Source organism: Emydura macquarii, unplaced genomic scaffold, assembly GCF_026122565.2.
Source record: "Emydura macquarii macquarii isolate MOO-44397 ecotype Brisbane River unplaced genomic scaffold, CSIRO-AGI_Emac_v2 contig_967, whole genome shotgun sequence".
In the NCBI taxonomy this organism is placed as follows: Eukaryota; Metazoa; Chordata; order Testudines; family Chelidae; genus Emydura; species Emydura macquarii.
Window position 1 is genome coordinate 54990 of NW_027131104.1, and position 21855 is coordinate 76844.

Below are 21855 nucleotides of genomic sequence, written 5' to 3' on the forward strand. Positions count from 1 at the left end.
ATGACTTAAGCCATTTTCGCTTGGCTTTCAGAAGTGGAAAGCCACGGTCCATTAGCCTAGTGTACCACCTCGCTTCCGTTAGGTGCTGCCTTTTGCTCCTATTACTCCCAAAATAATCCGTTTTCTGTGTATATTATCCCATCTTCGTCTGTGCTTCGGATTAGAGAGCATGGAAGTAACTAAACACAACCTGCATTTGTTGTACGGTCATTCCTTTTCACTGCCTCTCTGTAAAGGCGTTTACTACTCTCCTGTGCAGTTTCTAGTTTACCACAGCAAATTGCAGTAGACCAGAGAACTGAAACTTATGAAACCGTATTGGTAAGTTTATACCCAGGATTTACACAGCCATCTGGAAAGAAGTTTCTTTGAAGTTGTCAGTTGATTGGTTCAGGAACCCAAAAGCCCAAATGCATATGACTAATGTCTCCAAAGGAAATGTTAGTTTACTGGAGAACTAGATTTTGTATGCTTAAAAGATAGTGAAGTTGTGAACTAATCCATTATGGTCCCTGGAGTAAGACTTCCAAAATATACCATTAACTGGATAATTGTATTGGCCACGGTGTCTGCCTCAGCAGTGGTACATTATGAGCTGTTGGATTAGTGACGCAGGAGCTTTTCTGGAACCGTTCATGATCTTTCTGGTAAACAGTTTTAAACAAACAGTCCGTGTTCCAAAAAATGGCTGTTTCTGAAATGAACACCTTGCGTATGCAATAGTACTGAATACTTGTCCCTTTCCCAATTTCTGAACCAAAGCCATGGGTGTACTTGAAAAATCTGACCGTGTCTTCCACTAACACATAAGGGTTTGGCTTTTTTAGTGTAGCTTTCAGTGTGTGTTGCTGTTTGTTTGTTTGGGGTTTTTTTGTGCTTTACAAATATTGCTGGAAACCAAAGACAACATATTCCGTGATCCCTGTCCAAAAATCCCTTGCATCACCCTGGAATTATTTGAAGCTTTTACATTTCTACTTTTTTCCTTTTTTTAATCTAATGCTTTAAAGAGCAGACTCCTACATTTTATTTGTTTTTGCCGATATGTGCTTAAAAGTTCCTAGTTACTGTAAGAAAAATAATTTTTAATTCTTGCTCTTAAGGCTTGGATAGCTGTTTAAAGTACCAAAATTTTCCAGTTGCCATGCAAGCATGCAGCATCTTCAGGAAAGATCAGATATTTGAGCTTTTCAACTGTTCAGCATGTTTTTATTTGTATGTGAGGGGATGAGGCTAAAAAAACCTAGAATTTTAAAACTGCCTATGAATAAGTTGAGATGCTGATCTAAAACTGACTCTGTTGGCTTGAAGATTTCTCTGTCGGTTGGATTTCATTTTGAAGTTGCATTTGAAAAGTTTCTGCGTCTGTCCAATTGAATGACTCCTCTCAAGTTAAGATTTCCAGAACCCGGATGTAGATTAAAGAATCTTGTATCTGTTCCTGGTTTTGTAGCCTCTCTTCTCAGTTTTAAAACCGAATGGTTGAAAACTTTTGTATAAACGTGTAGTTCTGTTAAACTCAGTAAAATTATAACAGAACTCTGTTAAACATCTTTTCTTTACTGTGTTGAAAATGTTTTTTTTTACCATTGACCTGTAACAATTCTAAGTGGTAAGAATTCTAGATCCTCTGAAATGCCAAAAATATCCCATTGCAGAGGTGGTTTGCTAAGTTAGAAGACGGGAGCAAATGGGTGAAGCCCAGGGAGTTAAAGCAAGCTCTGACCACGCATGTACTTAGAAACAGACACATGCATCAGTCTGAATGTGTCTGAATGAAGAATATAACCCGTGTGCCAGCTCCTCTTCCTGATGGTTATCAGCATTCTCCCAAGCTGGGTTTGATTTGATTCATTCAGTTTATTTCTCGAGCGACGGGATCTGACTTTTTGCTTCGTCCAGCCACCAGTCTGGGTGTGGGCATGTAACTCCCCGGTGGCCTTAGCTGAGGGTGAGATTATCCCCCTCAAAATTTGATGATAAAGATGGATTTGGTTGATAACGATTGATGTGAAAGACGAGGGACTATCAAGTCCTTATCTGTCTCTTCCCCTGCACCCAACCCTTCAGCACAAGGTCCTCTCCTGTACTTTGTGTGGCTAAGTTGAAATAACTGTTGGCTGGCTTTCCACAGGGCTGGGCGGTGGGGTTAATCCTCTATGGTCCAGAGGCAAGTTGGTCGGTCAGGTGGCATGTTTGCGGGCCGTCTGGCAGACGTGCTTACGGGAAATAGATGACTCTATGTGCAGGCTACCCGCTGCCCTTCCCTTGCTGTGCAGCCGGTGGGGTCACAGTGCGTGCTTTCAGCCCATTTGTTTCATTCCCAGGGTAACGAAGAAGTGGATATGGGGAATTGAAGAAACTACATTAGACCCATTTTTCCTGCTTGGCTTATCTCTGCTACCTGGTCTTGTCCGGGTGTAAGCCCAAAGGGTCAAAATGGTGGCTCGGGTATTGTGCATGAATGCACTGTGGTCTCATAATTGCTGCAGAAAGCATGAGTGACGGCCATGAATCTGGGGAAAGGGACAGGGCAGGGAGAAACCAATAAGTCTTTTCTATGTCAATTTTTCATCCTATGCACATTCCCTTAAGTGTTTCCCCCACACACATTTATTTGCCCTGTAAGTGAATTTTTCAAACTTGTGAAAAGCGCCCTGAAAACCAATATCCATCCACCAGCCTGGGGTCACTTGCCAACTTCTCCCACCCTGCCCCGGTCCCTGATCCCTGGCCTAACAGAACTGCCTCTGCAGGGAGAAAGAAGTTCAGTCTCTGTGGCCCTTTCCAATCCAGATGACTAGCGAGGAGAACAGTTTAGTGCCAACTGGCATTGTTAGTATTAGCTTGTTTTATAAGAGAAAATGAATGAGACCATGGAGGGATGCAGGGAAGGGAAATAATTACTGGATCAAGTTCATCCTTCTACACGTATAAGAGAGGCCCCCCCGATAAGGGACGTAGCTGACGTTAAAGTGCTACTACCCATAGTCTGACCCCAAAGGTTCTGACTCTATTCCCCCTGCCTTGGTGGAAACAGAGACTATCATGCAACCTGAAACATGTGCAGATGCTAGGGCCATTGTTACCAGGCCTACACGAGGGACTTGTCATGACTGTCTTGCACATTGGTCATCTTAGCTGGTCTGCTGAGTTACATTTTAGACTGCCACTGAGGACCTGGTGGTGCTGTGCTGGAGAAGGGGCAAATGGCAGTGAATCTATCCTGCTATGGGGCAGTTGTGATAGAAGAGCAAGCTAAGGAGTCTTAAGGTGTCTCGAGACACTGATTGAGCAACCCATTATTACAGTATCTGCAGGTGGCCGGGAGTTGGAACGAAACAGAGCTTCCCCTTTTGCATTCCAAGGGTGCTGCCTGACACCTAAGGCCCTCAGGTGTGGTTCTTGTATATCTAATGCTGCATCTGCTATTGTGTAATTCTGGCTCCTCTCCCTTGATGGAGTACACAACAGTCCCTGCATTGCTACAATTAATCTTACACCAGCTGCTAAGGTGTAGTCTGGGGGCATTATTTTATATTGTATAGGACCAGCGGTGCGCTAGGTGCTGCAGACGGATGACGTGGGGGGGGGGGGGGGTACCTGTGCTGAAGAGTTTACAGTCCAGCTAGGTGACAGAGACACAAGGGGTGTGTCTGTCAAAATCAAGGCAATGCAATAGTGATGATAGACCAGCGGTTCCCAAACATTTTCCCTGCGTGGCCCCATTTTCAGATGTGTTGTTTCCCACTACCCCAGACAGCATGGACGTTGCCATGTCCTCCATGCAGTGTGAACTCGCACGCACTGTACATGCAAGGTCACGCCTCTGGCCTGCGTGACCTCCCACACATACGGCGCCTGCGAGGTGACGCTGCATGGAGGGCGCTGTTTTGTAGCGCAAAATAGCCTTCCCCGTGTGACGTGACCTCAAGCATGCCGTGCGGGGGAGTCCGTTTTGTAAAGTGGTGTCCTCTGCCCGCCTGGGATTGCCATGACCCCATCTGCTGATGAAGTGTCCCCCACTTGGGGTCACGACCCTCAGTTTGGGAACTGCTGCGCTAGATTCTGGTTCCTGGTTCTCTGTGTGCGTGTGGGCTGTTGGTTTTGTACATGGGAACGTCATCCAGAATCTTCGAAAAACACCAGTCCCAAATTGAAAGGGGCCTAAATTAGGTATTCTGTTCCCATTGACTTTTGAATTCTAGGTGCCTAATTTCACTGCCCTAAATCTCCGAAATGAGGTCCCCTGAATAAATTACCTGACTTTCAAAGGTGCTGGAATCCGGCAGCTCCTGTTGATGTAAATAGAGGGTGAGCATGCTCAGCCTTGCAGGAATTAGGCCACTTTATTTAGGTGCTTAATGGTGGAGTTGGGAGCTGGCTCAGGATACCCTGCTGGGATTGCTAGAGCTGCTGGTGTCAGAGTGGTGCTTCCCAACAAGGGCTGGCGGCCAGCAGGCCTCAACACGGCTTCTAATAAAACTTACCTCCAGAGGCAAGAGGATCCTTGCCATGAGCTTTGGAGGGGCTGAGCAGATAGACAGCCGCACTCCTCAAAGGTAGGAGGCTGCAGGGCAGCCTGGGATGGACTACCATAGGCAAGAATTCAGTATTTTCCCTCCGCCTCCTTCCAGTCTCTAGAACTGCTGAATTCGTCACGCAATATTTTCTTCCCCTGGTTAATAATTTACCCTCTGTCGACTATATTCTCCTAAGGTGCCTGCGATAGCAGCTTTTTATGCTGTTTTATTTGCCAGTCCCACCACAGCCCATGTGGACTTTGGCAGCCTTCACCAAAACCTGGTTAAGAACGAATTAATGCCGTGATAGAGCTGTGCTGAAGTAGGGCCAGGGCTGGTATCCCTGCCCTCTTACAGTGCTCGCTCGATTCTTTGCAGATGGTTATGTCTGAATCGCAGTGAGCTTGCGTTCGGTTCCGGGGATTGATTATATTTGTGCAGTGATTGATGAATCCACAGTTGTATGTTTGGGTAAGCGTTGCCACTCTCCAATTCTTGGACTCTTTCAAGGTTGAGATTAGCTCTGGCTAATGACTGTTGCCTGGTGTGAAATATCTTTGGGGTAAGGTGCATGGAAAGTACTCCAGACATCAGCCCCAGCCCGATCTTCGGAAAAGGTCAGATCTTTGGTGTAGACACAAATCCGTTCTCTGGGGGACAAGGTGGCCTCTTAGGATACCGCTACATAGCAAGCAGTAGTCCACGGGCAGCAAGCCTCCGAGACAGGGTCGCCACACTTCCAGAACTTGTGCTACAGTGTTAAAATAACTGTGTAGACAGCACTTTTACATTGCAGTTCAGGCTTTGGAGCCCACCCCACTCCTTAGTCTTTAGACCCTAAGCTCCAGGTGGAGCCGCAATGTCTGCTCAGCTATTTTAGCACATCAGTCTAAGCCGGAATCTGTCAACTTGGACTTGGATGCTCGCTGCCTTGGGCTGTGCAAACATACCTATAAACTTTCAGGGTGACAGTGGTTGCACGCCTGCCCCTGCAGCTCTGCCTCAAACCTGGCTGAGGTCACGGGTGAACTAAGTTTGGCCTCTTCTTAATTCTTGGCATACCTACAGGTGCACGCACAAGCTGTTGATCATGTTCTGCAGAAAGGTTTGGGACTGGAACGGCAGGGGAGGCTGCAGGTCAGGACTGAGGTGCGTTGGTAGAGAAGAGTACATTTGTATAAGGCCTGCCTGCGCGATGCTTGCTTTCAGCTGGTGCTGCTAGTCCTTTGTCATGAGCACTTGAAATGATCCCTCTTCTACGCATATTCAAAGAGCAAGGCAATGTTTGGTGGTCCTGCAGTGTCTGTCTAGTGAAGTTCTGCTTGCTAAGAACCACGGTCTGTAAAAATAGAGCGTGCTCCAAGATGGGCCAAGAAGGATTGGCACTAACTCTTCCATCAATACATCCTAGTGTTGATTCCTTTGGCAGGGTGCCAGTGGCAGGGTTAAGAAATTGCCCTAAATACAGGGGTCAAACCAATCTCTCTGACCAGCCTGTTCAGAGGGTCTGTTAAAATTGCTGCTCCTAAGGCAGCAGGGGAAAAATTCAAGCTTCTGAAAGTTGCTACTGGTGCAATCAATCTGAGCTCCATGATGAAATATTTTGGAGGTTAATTTCCATTCCAGACTGGCTTCCTGAGGAGAATCTGTTTCCTCCCCAGATGGGAATAGTTTTATTGAAGAAAATACTCTTGTAGCTTGGCTGGTCGATTGCTGAGGGGGTAGCAATTACCTAGCTGTTCAATTAAGCACATTCCTGTCGAACGGGGACAAGCGCACAATGTGCAGAGGCTGGGTTTACTCTGGCCAGTGTTTAAAAAAAAAAAAATACTAAAGTTTGGGATTGGGTAAAAGCCACCTGGTCCACCCTGCTTGCCTGTCCTTAGCTTTATTTTTGTCTCAGATTTGACAATAGTCATCAATGCTCCCTTTCCCCCATTCCTGTTCAGAAACAAACTCGCCTAAAGCAGGAGTTTCTATTGGTTACGGCAACTTTGCACCAGTTCCCTGCATCCCCCATGAATCTCCAAATGGAGAATCCTCATTAATGCCATTTTCCCAGTCACTGCATCCTCTTGCATACTGGGTGCAGTACTTCTGTTCAAGTGTCTATTTAGTGCTAGCTCCCCTTTTTTATTGTATAAACGTCTCCCCAAGTTTTTGCATGTCTGATCATCTTTCAAGTTCCTTCTATACAGTTATGAAACTTTCCTGGGGTTACCATGAAGCCTTTACTTCTCCAGTGGGAGAGCCACTTATCTCCACCCATCATGGTAGCAATCTCGCACCTGGGGGATGGCAGGAAATACTGTGCGCAGCAGTCCATGGGTGGGATCCGACCAAATGCCTGCTTGAGTTGTTGTGCTCTGATTTGTGTATGTTACTACGGCCCTGCCATTGGGCTGAATAGCTCTGGATGCTGAAAAGTTTTTCCTTGTTAAACAATTATAGCATTAATGCAATTTGGCAAATTTCCATTCCTGCTTATTAGCAACTGAGCGTGTTTGCTTACACCTACTGTTTCAATAGCTCTCATTGTGATGTCTGGCAGATACCGTGTTCCACCCTTTGTGTAACCTTTGATTTTTGTCACTTAATAAATAGTTTTAAAAATGCTTAGTGTGTCTCATAGTTTCATAAAGTCCAAGGCCAGCAGGGGCTATTGTGATCATTGAGTTTCACCTCCTGTATAACACAGACCAGAGAACTGCCCCAGAATAATTCCTAGAGCAGATCCTTTAGAAAAACATCCACTCTTGATTAGAAATGGTCAGTGATAGACAATCTCTAGAGCTGTTCATCTTCAACATGCTCAGTCCACATCTGTTAAAGTCCGTGACTGGTATTAATATTCCCCTGCTCCAATTTTCATAGGCTGGAAGGGACCTCAAGGCCATCTAGTCTAGCCTCTGGCACCTGAGGCAGAGCCAAGTAAACCCAGACTATCCCTGACAGTTTTGTCTAACCTGTTCTTAAAAACCTCCAATGATGGGGATTCCACCACCTCCCTTGGAAGCCTGTTACAGCTGACTCTCACGCCTCCACTCCCGCATTTCACTTTATTATCCGCTTGCACTGCAGCGTGTGTTGGCGAAGTTAGAGATCGGAAAGCCCCATTTGAAGTTCTGGATCATCAGCTACAAGGAGATGGATCCTCTGCCTAAACGTCTGTCTCTCCCTGACAGTCACCTGCCAGTACTGTCATCCTTCCTCATTTTTGCTCAGTGATGTACCAGGAACCCTTGCCTTCTTAGTATAACCCCACCGTCAGGTCTCTTACTCACTTGTGCATGAGTCAGATTTAAAGGCCGAGGTCAAAGCCTTAAGCATGTTAGCTCCGTTAACATCAATAGGTCTGAAGTTTAACCTCGATGTGTAAGATAGAGCATGATGTGTGAGTTTACAGCATCAGACCTAGATTGGTCTCCTCTACCCTGCATTCTTGTTCTTCAAAGAAGTGAAGATTTCAAGAAGAAAGCTTACTGCAAAACCAAAAATCAGAGCTCTACGGTGAAAAAACCCAGGCAGTGTTTCTCTCTAGTGCAAGCCCAGCTTCCAGAGTCTGTAGTCCTACCTCTTCTGGCCCTAGAAGGATGTTGACTGAGGAGCAGAGCGGGAGGCTAACAGACCTTGTATGAGCTTTGACCAAGCCCTGCCCCTTTCTACAGCTTTTTACAGAGAGGTGCACCGTGGACTTCACTGAAAAGAAAACTCCTGTTTTGTCCCTTACTCAACTCCTATCCACACACCTGAACCCTTAACTCGACTGTGGTGGTGGTGGTGCTTATAACTTGAGTAGGCTGGCCTCTGAGGTGGTACAGGCTAAAGGCTGAGTTAACACAGCTCGTCAGCTGCTAACACAACTGCTCTGTAGTGCAGATACCAGCTGGAGCCCCATGTATAGGCCCCATGTTCCCCAGCAAAATGTGCTGCTTCAAGGCTATGAACGCATCTTCCCCGGCATCTTCCCTGGCCCTGCTTTTTACATGTCTCTGGCATAGTTAGAACAGATGTTGGGCCTCGTCACAGCGTGTGACAGTGTGGGGCAGATCCCCCTTTTCTTGGCATTACCTGCAGGCTGGAGGCTCTGCAGCTGGCCTCGCCGAACTGTTGTGCGTGGAGTAAAAGAGATGGCAGGTGGATTACGGCAGCAAAACCATTCAAGCAGAGCGGGACGCTTCTGACGTTCCAAATTGGCTTCCGCCACCAATCTTATGGAGCTGAGTGAGCGGCAGTGGGATCCCGCCGGTGCTGAGCGCTAGGTATTGAAAGGAGAGGGGCTAACTCTCGAGAAGGAGGGCAGGTGCGAATGGAAGTGCTCCACCCAGCCTGTGAATTGGGGCTTCGTGGGAGTGCAGGAAAACCTGCTGCTTGACTTGGAGGGTCAGACTAGAAACACTGGTGCATGTCTTCAGCTGCAACTCAGCCTCCCTCCAGTCCTACTGCAGTAGCAACGGTACTGTACCTTTTCCTTGTTTTACATTCTGTTGGCTCACAGCTGTAGCGGTGAGAACCCTAATCTCCGTGCTTGTACGGACGAAGATGAAAGTAAACATGTTATGCACTAAAGCAACTCCTTCACCCTGCACTTTTTTTTTTATTGTAATAACGCCCTGCCATAAAGTGGTAAATTACTTCTTCAAACAATGCTGCTCCTTCCAGCACGAGATCCAGGTATCCTTTTTGAATCCCATGTGTCAGCATTGTTTCTTGATGACATGGCTCGAAGTAGCTTCCCACCGCTCAGCCTTGGCCAAAGTCCCTGGGATTGGCCTCTTCAGTTTCTGTGGGCGTGTTTTCTTAGCTAGACAAAGTGCTTTGTCATCCTTAAGTCCCTGGGTGCCTCCCCCCACCCCCCCCCATGAACCCTTTTTTCAGAAGTCTGCTTCAAGACTTCATGCCCCTAGTGCCAGCACGCTGGTGCTCCTTGCTAGGGTAGGGCAGGAGGCCGGGTTCACGCTTCGTGGAGGGAATGTTCTAAATGAACAGGATGTCGTTTATATGCTCTAGTCATTAAAACATAGTAGCTATAGTCCTGGGGGCACTTGTATCGCACATTTCGGGGTGAGAAAATGCGGGGAGGGGAGGGAATCAGAGCACATGCAGCACCAGGGAAGATCACAGGATCTGTACCTATTTAAACAATACTGCCCTATCTCTTCCTTTCTTCCACCATGCTGTGCTTAGCTGATAGTGGGCAGGGTTGCCTGCGATAGCAGGAACTGGACTCAGTGACCCAGGCACTCCCTTCCTGTAGCCTACGAAGCCCTGGGTGAGTGAGTGACCCTCTCCCTGTTTTGCATATCCCTTAGCCTTGCCGCTGCCCTTAGGTCATGTCGGAACTCTGCTTTGCAAACTCCTAGGGCCAGGGGGGCTGGTGGTGCACGGCACTGCGCCCGCTGCGGGGTCGAGGAGATAAATGACCAGACAGGTGGGGAAAGAGCAGAGCATTGGCAGTCAGGGAGGCAGGACCAAAGAGAGCACAAGTTCATATGGAAAGAGTTCAAAGAGGCCCCTGGCTTTTGTTCAGAGGGGCTGCCTTAGCCTGTCCAGGTACCAAGAGGAGTCCCCTGACTTGCTGTGCGTGGCCTGGCTTGTAGGGGGGACACAGTGCCCTTTACTTACATATGCCCCCTCTGATATTACCTGCTCCATATTCTCTGTCTCTAGGTATTTCCACGGCCCCCATTGCTGTGGTTGCGAGTATTTGTAATTATCTCAGTTCCCAGGGCTGCTGGCCTAATAACCGTCTCCTTTTCCTAAACCGTCTTAATTGCTGCTTTGAGGAGACAAGGCCGTGCTGTGTCCTTTCCCAGGACTGGGTTAACCCCCCACCCCTGTAGCCTGGAAAGAAGAGGGTATTTTCAGCTTCAATCTATACAGCAATTGTGCCTTCTGCCTCCAAGACCAGGCGTCTGCTCTGTAAGCTAATAACTGGGGATAAGTGACCGGCACTTAGCTTAGGAGTCAGATTTCCAGTGCTGGCGTGTAACAGCTTTGTTGTTTATGCTCCATGCTCTGTGGGATGTTCATGCTGAGGGTGCCATGGTGGATAAGCAGAGGGAGAGGAACAACAGGAAAGAGAACCGTGGTTCTGGTTCCTGCCTCGATCAGCTTATTTCCCTTCCAACAGCAGAGGGGAGTTCAGGCACGGTGGAAGCCTGCGGGTCTCCCTGGTATTTCCACAGCAGCGCAGAATGAAAATGGGTATCTATAGCTAATGAACTATTAATGTGTCCCAGATCCCATTTCTTGCTGTTCAGTCCCTTTTATTCCCTTCGCGGCTCTGTGTGTAACGCTACACCTGCTCCGTGGGAGCCCACGGCAGCCAGGGGTCAAAGCCAGAGTTGCCCTTTGCTGAGCAGCAGCAGACTTGGGGACCCAGCCTTTCCATGGGGAGCGGAAAGTGGTGACATGGAGTCGAGGAATTTTCTTAGTAGGATTTGCTAATTTACGAAACACACCGTGAAGCTATATGCAAACTGCGCCTAGGCACCCCCCCTTTGTGGGAGCCTCCACCCAACCCTGCTGCCCTGTCCCACAGCGCAGCTACTTCGGGCTCTGTCTCTCTCCAGCAGTCACACCAAACTCCACGCTCCATAACTATTCTCCTCCCTCAGCCCTGCATTTTCCCCTAGGAAACACCTAGTCCACAATGGCTCGGGGGGACCATACGGCCTGAAGAGAGAGAGCGACTCTGCGACACACGGGAATCTTGGAAAGGTCTAAAAGTCCGGACAAAGCAGAGGGCCTTAAACCCCACACTACCCCTAACAACCTGTGGATGCAATTACTGCATGGTGGGTGTGTGCTGTGGCGTACCCCACAACACAAGGTCAGAGCACAACAGCTGGGGACAAATCAGGCACAATATACATTGAATGGTGGGATTTCCTAGGCGTAGCCCATTTCTACCCACAGTCTCCAAAGGGACAGACACATTTTACCCCCCATCCCCTACAGAAGACGTCCTGCAAGAGTGCAGTTTGCTGGGGCGCTATGAACCATGGCCTACACCCCCCGCCCCCCAATCTTCGTGTCTCTCACAATTGGGTGCAGTGCCAGGGTGGGTGCAGGATATCACAGCAAGCCCGTGGAACTCAGCTGCTCTTTTGCAGCGCGGCCAGTCGCGTTCTCTCAAGATTGACTCAATGGCAGTAAGTCTGTGGTGAAGATGAGCCCGTCAGCGGTTGTTCGGCGGGGTTTCACTGGCTCTTTAAAAGAACGCATTCCTGTGGACCACGTCCCTCTGTGGGGCTCAGGGGAGCCACACGGCTGAAGATACTTTTTATTTAATGAGGCTTAAAACAGAAGCCTTGACAACTTATGATCATTAAAAAATCTTATGGCACACTCGCAAGAGTGTGGGTTTATTAAGCCTGAGTCTCTGACACATTCCAGGTAGCTTGATGAACTGTTTTCTGCCTCCCAAAATTCTGCCAGCATTTCAGCTGGACATGGTATTCTTTGCAGGCCCACAGGTCCTGTGTCATCTCTTTGCCTTTGTTTTTATGATACTGAAACAGAAATCTTAGTTGTGGAGTCCGCTGCTGCCTCCAAATTAATATTTCTCCACATACCAGCCAGTTTTAATGAGACAAAGACCTATAACCACTAGGCTGATTAGAAAGAACAGAAGGTTTATTGTCTCTGACTTCTAAAAGACCCTTACCATGTTAAGCTTGACCTCTCTCTCTGATCGCTGAGTGACAGAGTTGCTATATCACTGCTGTGTAATTTACAACAGACAGTATAATTACGGGTGTGACCCGTCCGTACCTAGGGCAGCCACCTGAAAATGCCAACGTCAGGGCAGGCTGTAAAAGAAGAGCCGATTCTCCCAGCACTGGTGGGTGACACTGAAGTCAGACTTCCCAACCAGCCACAAACAGTGCTTCTGATTCCCCACACTGGTTATCAAGAAGCCAAAATAAAAACACACACAGCCCCCTTTACTGCATTTCAGTCTCTGGCTCCCAATCGGCCACTAGGTCCAGTAAAAAGACCAGTTATTTAAACTCTATGCTCTTTACCAAAAAGGTTTCTCTTGACCCCAAAGGGTCAGCCACAGTACCGGATCAATGTAAGTTTAGATCTTACCCAAAATACCACGCTACCAGCCAATCCTTTAGTAACTAAAACTAAAGGTTTATTATAAAAAAAGAAACAAGCTATCAGAGAAGTGTTAAAGGACTAAAGCAATCAGACACATACAAGTGATTTGAAAGTCCATGTACATCAGGTTTCTAATAGAATTGTGGAGTTTGCAGGCTTGTACAGTCCCTCTGGTGTACGTCCAGTACCTGGATGGGTCTCAGTCCTTTGTTTCACAGCTTCAGGTCAGTTGTAGATGAGTTGACCCAGAGGTAGGCTGAAGACTGAAGACAAAATGGATGGGGTGCAGATGCCTTTTATTTCCTTTAGCCTTTGCCATGCTGCTTGTGGAAATTTACAGGAATAAGATGAAGTCCAGGGTCACATGAGTGACTGGTGACTCATCAGGTATATCCCTGGCTTCTCCCCCTGGCCCACCATACCTGTGAGTTTCCTTAATGGGCCATTAAGCAGGTGCTTGTGCTGCAGCCATCCTGTCTGGGGTGTCACCTAAAAACACAGTACAATATGAAATACAGATACGTCAAACATATCCATAACTTCCATTACACATATAACACATGAACATAAACATCTTACTTAGCACATTACAGCCTTTCTAACGGTACCTGACATGGCATATCTCACATGAATTACTATGATTCTGATGTATTGATGTTAAAAAATATAATAAATGGCCCCCCAATCCAGCCAGTGTGACAACGGGAATGGGATGGGGGCTGCACATAACAGGGGGGGGCTTCAAAAACACCCCACTGCACTTTTAAATAGGATCACTCTTTGCTCATTTGCTGGTAAATGACCAGCCAGGCTTACCTGTGGGAATGACCAAACGGCTGCTGATCCGGACAGGTTCTGTCTGGCTTCCTGGGACAAACAAGCAGGTAAGCAAAGGTTTTTGTCTGTCGCTTTCAGAGCTGGCATCTTTTTGGCATGACAGAACCAAGAGGAAGAGATGCTGGACTCAGACGATAGAGACTCGGACGGGGACTCAGGAGACCTGAATTCCATGCCCAGCTCTGCCACAGGCCTACCTGGTGACCTTGAGCAAATCACTTTTCTGCCCTGCGTCTCTGTTTCCCCATCTGCAAAATGTGGACGAGACTGATCTATGTAAAGTGCTTCCAGCTCTGTGGGTGAAAAGCGCTAAGAAAAGCCAGTTAGTGTTGCTGATGGGGATGAAAAGGCCAGTGCTTGAGCATGGCCCCAAGGCGGGCAGGGTGGATGGTCTTTTGGTTAATGTACAGGGCTGGGAGCTCAGCTGCCTGTTTCCAGTTTCGTCTCTTAGTTTTTTCCGTCTAGACGTTAATTGGGCTTATGCTTCATGGGGCTGTGAGACCGAATTCCTTAGGGTTTGTAAAGCACTGTGAGAGCCTCGCAACGCAGGCGCTAGAGAAGGGCAAAGGGTCATTTGTATTCATTTATTATTGATGCTTTTTAAATAAAAGCTGCTCACATTCACTTCCCCCCCTCCCTGACGTGGTGTCATCATCTACCCCAATCAGTTTAGTGCCTCGTTCCCCATGGGAAAAGAACAAAGCCCTGCACTGCTGGGGCCAGGTCCAAAACCAAGTTCTGTGCCCACGTGTCTGCACGGTCTCAATACAGACCCTACACACATGGACGCATCTGCACAGTGATGGGTATAAAGTATGTGTAGGGCCGTATTAGTGTGTAGTGGGGTGTGTGTGTGTGTGCACACATGCGGAAGCACAGGCAGATGGGGAAGTGTAGACAGGCATACAGCCCCTTCTCTCTCATGCGCACACACAGAGTCATCGCACATTTTAATAACATAGATCCTATTTTGAATGCCTAGATTCTCTCCTGCAGTGGCGTGCAACCATTCCAGGCAACTGTCCCCCTCTCAGGAGTCTGATTTGTCTTGGGTACCCCCAAGTTTCACCTCACTTAAAAACGACTTGTTTATAAAATCTGACATAAAAACGTTGTTACTGAAAACCAGGCTGACTGTCTCGTTTTTACCATACGTTTATAAAACAAAGGGAGTGGAACGTAAATATTGTACTCACACGTCAGCATATAGGATACAGAGCAGTGTAAACAAGTCATTGGCTGTATGGAATTTTAGTTTGTACCCACTTCGCTAGTGCTTTTGATGTCGCCTGTTGTAAAACTAGACAAACACCTAGGTGACTGGATGTAGGGCTGGCAGACCTCTGTGTACCTCCAGAGGTACCCCTGGGTGAGACCCACTGGCATGGATCATATTTTGAAAGCATAGGTTCTCTCCTGGACGAGGACCTTCCCTCCTCTCCTGCCCCTTCAGCACCTACCAGCCCCAGGCAGGAACCAGGAGCTCACTGTGCTAGGCGCTGTACAAACCCAGTTCCGGAAGGGGTAGGTCTCCCCGTATCCACCGCCCCCCCTTGCACCCACCACTGTCACTGGGCCGAAAAGAGAATCCACCCCCCACCCCTTCCATCACGCGCCACGTGGTGCTCCCGGCTGCGGAGGAGTGGGCGTGTTCCGGAGCCGGCAGAGGCGTGTCTATGCTAATTAGAGCGGGCCAGTGGCGAATGGCTGGGTGCGGGAGGCGGAGCCTCCGGGTCTCTTCCCCTTGCGCGGAGCATGCGTCTCCCCGCTGTCGTGCATCCTGCGCGAGCCCGGGGACGGGCGGAGCGGGCCGAGCTCGGGGCCGAGCGTGCAGGTGAGCGTCGGGATCGGGGCCGGCGCCGCCGTGTGTCCCCGGGGACTGCAGGGTCGCGGGCCGGGGGGTGCAGCGCTGCGGGGAGCACCGAGCCCTGGGCAGGGAGTTGGGGCCGCTGGAGGGTCGGGGCGCTGGGTGCAGGGGGCCGCCGGGGGTCCAGGCGTGCTGGGGGCACTGGGCGGTGGTGGGGGTGCCGGGCAGTGGTAGGTCTGGGGCTGCTGGGGACGCTGGGTGGAGGAGGCGGTGGGGGGTCTGGGGGTGCCGGGCAGAAGGGGGTGCTGTGGGCACGGTGGAGGAGGCGGCGGCGGCGAGGAGTCTAGGGGTATTGGGTGCTGGGGGGCGGGGTGCAGGCAGAGTTGGCGGCAGGGGGTCGAGGGGTGCTGGGCGGAGGGGGTGCTGGGGGCGGGGTGCAGGCAGAGTTGGCGGCAGGGGGTCGAGGGGTGCTGGGCGGAGGGTCAGGGCCCTGGGGGGGCGGTCGGAGAATCCACAGCTCCTGGGCGGCAGTGGAGGTGGGGGTTACCGGGTCTGTGGGTGAGGGACGCAGGGTCTAGGCTCCGGGTGAACTGGGGGTCACCAGGCAGCTGTGGGAACCGGGTAGGGTGGCAGGGTGGAGTTGGGATGCTAGTGCCTGGCTGCTGTGATGGGCAGCGGAGTGACACCAGGGCCGGTGCTGAGGGCAATAGGGATTGGGTGGTATGGTGGTGGCGGTGAGCGGGTGGTCTGCCTGGGGGCATGCGGGGCAAGTGGAGAGGGCTGTGGGTCTGGTGTATCCGGAGGTGTGACAGCAGGGAGCTGAGCACCCGGCAGGCAGGGGGAGGGCAGGGGAAAGAAAGACGTTGTTCTGGTAGGGAAGGGGGCTCTGCTGGGCCCAGGGAGTGGAGGTGGTCCTGGCATCTCTGGGAGGCAGAGGGCTTGGGGGGACAGCTGATATCCAGGCCTGCGGGGAGGGGGAAGGGGGCATGTAGGGAGCAGAGGTAATTTGTGGGCATTCGGTTGCCTGGAGGGACTCTGCGAAGGGACGTGCTGGGGGGGGATCAGTGAAGCTGTTCACGGTATGCACTTATGCCTAATGGGGGCCAGGAATAAATTTCCCCCTAGAGGACTGGACGCTGCTAGAGGCCCGATGTTGCACTGGAGGGGCTGCTCGTCTCTTTTTGTATGACAAATCCCAGACGGTACCCTGGCTTCAGGGAATGCTGTCCTTCTTGGCCAAGACTTCAGTCCTCACGCAGAGCACATGTGCTACTCTGCTCTGGGACGCTTGGGTTCTATCCCTGGTCCGACCATTGGCTCCTTCTTTGGGCTCGGGCAAGTCACTTTTACTCTCCTCCTGAGAGAGCGGGTGGGTGGGAATCTGCACAACCTATTAGTAGAAATGTCTTCATCATTCAAACCCTTCCTTTGTGTTTAAGCCTTTCCCTGCCTTGCAGTGTGGCTCTAGTGGCACTGGGCTGAGGCTGGAGAAGCAGGGGAATGGCTAGGAATAGACATGAAACTGGCTCATCTCTGGCTGAGATGGGGGAAAGGCAGAAGACAAATTAACAGCATAAATGCTGTGAGGTCAGTTTCACTTTCAAAGTTCAGTGAGTCTAAGTCACCAGGGGTGGTGTGGAATTTTTGTTTGTTTGTTTGTTTTTTGTTCTTTAAACATGATTTTTAACCTGCTCTCCTCCCTTGTTTGTGAATTGCTGTGATGTCTGTAGATGAAAAGCAATATACAAGGCAAAGGGCAGCTGGCATCCTCATTCAGTCCTTGCCTTCTGTGGGGAGTCTGCCAACAAGAGGGTTAACTATTGCCTCTGGTGGTAATGATTTTTGCTGTCTGGACACCTGCCTCTGGGGAACTGGACTGAAACCCACCATCCCATTCCACATACGACTCTCTCTTTTGAAAGAGAAGGCAGGTAGGCCAGATTTAGACAGCCCAGAACTGTTTAAATGAGGCTGCCTATTCCCATTAAGTGGTAGGTACAGTGATGGCATTACAAGCCCAAATGCAGAACTGGGGTGAGCAGACACCATTCTGGTGAAGTCGGTGGAGTTAGTTGTTTCTGCTTGCACCGTTGGCCCATGGTGTAAGATTGTGGCATATTGTGCACCTCTTTCTGGTTGTAGTGACCCAAAGTGCGGGGAGAGAATGTGCTTTAGGGGGCAGAAAAACATGCCTGCAGTGAGGGAGGAGGGGGGGCGAAAGAATGCATAGCTGCTGTTGTACTGGTGTTAGCATTATGTTTCTCTTTCCATCCACGCCCTGGGAGGAGTGGGGTCGAGGACATCAATGTTGAAGGGGCTGAATAGTCTGGAGAAACCTTAGCTTAATTAAAGCACGAAGGGAGTGGTTTGGCATGTTGAAATCGTGCCCTTTTGACCTTGTTTCGGCAGAAGCTGCAATGACTTCTCCAGTCCTGCTGCTGGAGGTTTCAAATGCAGTTTGCGTTGGCAGAGCAAGTGTCTTGCGCTGTGTCTGGAGCGTGGGATGAGTTGTGTCATGAGGGGTGATGCTGAGACATCCCGGTGGCATGGTCAGGGGTTTGCCAGCTGATGGGTTTACTGGCGAGTGAAAGGGGAAGATATGCATGAGGCTTACACCTCCACATGCACGGAACTCTTTCTGGTTTGGAACAAACAACACAATGGCTTGAAAATAATAACTTCCTTACACCAGGGTGTCCTCTTGTCCTTCCAAACATTGATTCTCCCTCAGGCTGAAACTGACAGGGTACTTCTGGGCATGTGCTCAAGCATCACGATAATATTTAACACTTGGCGTTTCCTTTGCACGTTCAAAGAATTAGGTCAACTTCGACTCTGTTCCTAGCTCTGCTACTGATTCGCTGAATCCCCTGGCCTCCCACCTCCTCTTAAAAAAACAAACCAACCACACAACAAATCTCCTTTTGAATGAAAGCCCAGCGGATTCCACAACTTGTATCAAGAACGTTCTTGGTCAGAGAACTCCACGAGCTGACAGAGAGGTTAATCGGCATTGAATCAAACCGCGGATACCCCAAAAGGACAGTCTCTGTTGGGGGTGGAGAATTTGAACATGACACAGAGCAGGCAGGGTGCCAACTAATTTAGCGGAGGATTTCTAAATGTGTGAAAGAGGGACAGGGCTGTTCCCGCTACTTGTGCGGGGTGTCTCTTGTAACCATTGCAAGTGGGCAGCTGGACAGATGACTCCTGTTTCCAGCAAGCCTTGGAAATTCCTCACCCTCTTCTGGTCAAAAAGAGAAGACCCAGATCCTCTTTTTCCAGGCGATTGTACTGTATTGTTAGTCTCCCCTGTTCTCAAGCTTTTGCTGCCTTTCCTTCCCAAGAGCCCTGGTGTCCTGTCCTGTCTCCTCTCTAAATGATGCTGGTGGCTTCAAAAAATTAAGTGGTGAGTAGAGGGTAGGTGGGGGTTGATTCATCCAAGCATAGAGAAATAAATCTTGAAAGGTACCCGCCCAGCATCACTTTAGGACCTGTCCCCTGTAGCGGCATGGGGAGAGATGTCTAGCCACACATGGGGTCTGCTCTGTAGACCTCTTCCTGTATGTTGTTCCGTAACTTTTTCGGCATGCTCTGTCCCGCATGTCGCAGGGGTGCCAGGCAGCCTGTTGCCAGTCTGAAAGGGTCTTTTAGAAGGAAGCTCTGGGGCCTTCTGGTGCTGCGAACATGGCTGCAAAGCAACATGTGATTGGCCAGGGGTGGGGTTGCAACTCTGAGTGCTGCACATTGTGTAGTCCTGATCTAGGAAATGCTGAGAGAGGACAAGAGGCATCGTTAGGATGGGAGGAGGAATATCCTGGCGATTAGATTCTGTGGTACCAGCACGCTATCCGCTGAGAGCGCCTTTGCTAGCCGGAGAAGCTCCTGAGCCTTTAAGAAGTGGAGAAAACACCCCCTGCTCCCCGGTGTCAGTGAGGTTCAGACTGAGCTCCTGCAGACCTAACGCTTTCCTTGTCATTCCTGTAGTGCTAGTGAAATGTGCTGGCCTGCCGTCCCTGGACAGTGAAATCTGCACAGGACAGGTACAACATGCAGCTTGCCATCCCCTGCCTGTGTGTGTCAGCCCCACACAGAGGGAACCTCCTCTAGGAAAGAGGCGCTGACTTGTCCTGGCCCGTTCAGTTTGGTTTCTTCCAAGCCTGCCAGCAAGGGCATGGCAGTGGCTTGTGAAACTGACACCTGTCCGCCAGATCTTGCCACGTGGGCTGCTGAACCGCTGTCAGGGGAATGAGTTTTGATCACTAACAATGTGCTCTGGTTCTGAACTGGCAACTTCGGAGTGAGACTGGATCCTGTCACCAATCCTTCTTAGCCATGGGGGCCCCCCGATAAACCCTCCTAATGCACTGTGACCAGTCTCTCGCTGGCTGATCTCGCACTGCTGTGCTCCATTCCTGCGGTGATTATGGGGTGTGTTCTTTCACAATGAAGACCAGGCACTTCAGTTTTACTGCCACGAAAATTTTGCTGAGGTCCGCCCCAGACTGGGGGGGATTTGGGTGGTTTATGTGCTCGGTGCTTGTTCTGTTTTTACCTCGGGCTAGCTCTCGCGTGTTAATCACCCGAAGGTAAAAACACATCACCCTTAGCAGCACCCTGCCCCGTGCATTGCTTAGCAGGCTTCTGTTTAATTTAAACTGTAAAGCTGTGACCATCCCGAATAATGCTGTAACTTTTACTGCATTGATTCTTCATTCTTTTTCTACGCCTGCCCCTCAGGCTACAGAGTTGGAAGAGAGAAACTTGAGAGTGTTATGATCTCAGTAGCATGTTCATAGTTTCCAACAGCTCAGACTTCTGGGAAGGTTTTTTTTTTTTTTTGCATTAGTTTAAAACTTGTAAAAGTTAGAATAATGCACCTACTGTATTTACTGAGCAGATTAGGTCGTCAGTTTTGAGCATGGCTGGAGGTTAATAATAGGGTGTCTACTAGAACCGGAGCTGTTGAAATATATTTTTTATCTGGGAAAGGGGGTTGGACAGAAGGGGCCACATTCGCAGTGGAGGCAAACATTTGTGGGTTAGCCAGAGCTATAGGATTATGAGGCACTGCAGAGGGACCTAGTAATGCGTTTAGTGAAATTCACTGCAGGTATGCTGGAAGGAACAACTTGAGTCACTCCTATGTTGATGGGGATTAACGGTCACCATTAAAGGAAACAAACTGAACGTCATTGTGGGCAACTCAGAGAGGAAGTGTTTAAAGATTAGACATCTCCAGGAATGAAAATATCATCTGCAGTTACAGCAGCTCGGATAGAAATGCATAAGGGATATAAGGCTTCATGCTTCAGGTGTGAGCCAACCACTAACTGCTGGTGATGGAGAAGAAAATTCCCTTATGGGCAGATTATTGCAGGGTTTTACACTCTGGTAATTATGGTACTGTGCATTTGGACCGTTGGTGTGATGTGCTACGACAATTTCTGTGTTCTGTGGTGACTTGCTTAGTATGGGTTGGGGGGATGGAAAGAGCTGGCAAACTGGGTGTTGGAAAGGGGGGAAGAAACCAGAGGGTATTTTTCCCTGCTCCCCATTGTTCCAAGCCTATCTAATCAGACAGAGGGGTTGCAGTTGTGTTGCACCCCATCTTCCCAAGGGCGAGGATGTGGTCAGGCTGGGCTGTACCTTTAAGCTGGCTCTCCTGTCTATGTGCTGCATATCTTTGCTGGGCCTTGTCCCCAGTTCTATAAAGCATCAAGGAGCTCTGAGACCAGGAGGGAGGGGTACTGCAAAATCTGTCAGGAGATTGGGGGAGGTGTTTGTGTCCCAGGCGTGTCCCAAAATCTGCACTGCACTGCTTCCAGATGCATTGCCTTTCTCCGGATTTAGAGGCAGAGGGGTTAAATTGGCAAAATATCCCACCTTGCTAAAACCTCCCAGGCCAATTCCCTCTGAAGGAATTCTTGGTGCTTCTTAAAACACAAAGATTTCAAAGTTGCAGTAAGCTCTTGAGACTGTGAGAATGTCGATCCCTTTTGAATAGGAAAGCGTTGGATGTGGCATAACAACAGCATTGGGAGCCTTGGCTTGGTTGCTCCGATTAGCCTTGGACTGGCGACAACAGAACCTTTGCTTCTCCCGCCTCGCCCGGGTCCATGTGTGGGGCTGGGAGGATTGCTCCTGGCGGCACAGACCTGTCCGGAGAAGCCTTGCCAGTCCAAATATGGCTCTGGCCAAAGAACCAAACTTTTATTTTTGGAACATTTGGTTGGCTATGGTCCAAAAACGATCAGCCTCTAGAGGAGACCAAAGTCTGTAACACGTCAGCAAAGGTTTGTTTTTAATATGGCGATCTGCCTAGGGAATGAGACTGAGTTCCCTTCTAGGTCATAGATGGGGGGATGTGGGTGGGGTGTTAGCAAAGCAACAACAGTCAGTGTCTTAAGGGAATGCAGTGCTGGTGCAAAGCCTTACGGGCACGGCCCAGAGTATGCTGCCCCTACCAAGTGCAGCCACTGCTGGAGGGGAAAGGAGATCAGTCCCCATGGCACATTCAGTTCTTGGCCTCTCTGCTGGGGCTTCTCACTCTCTGATCTTTCCCTACAATGC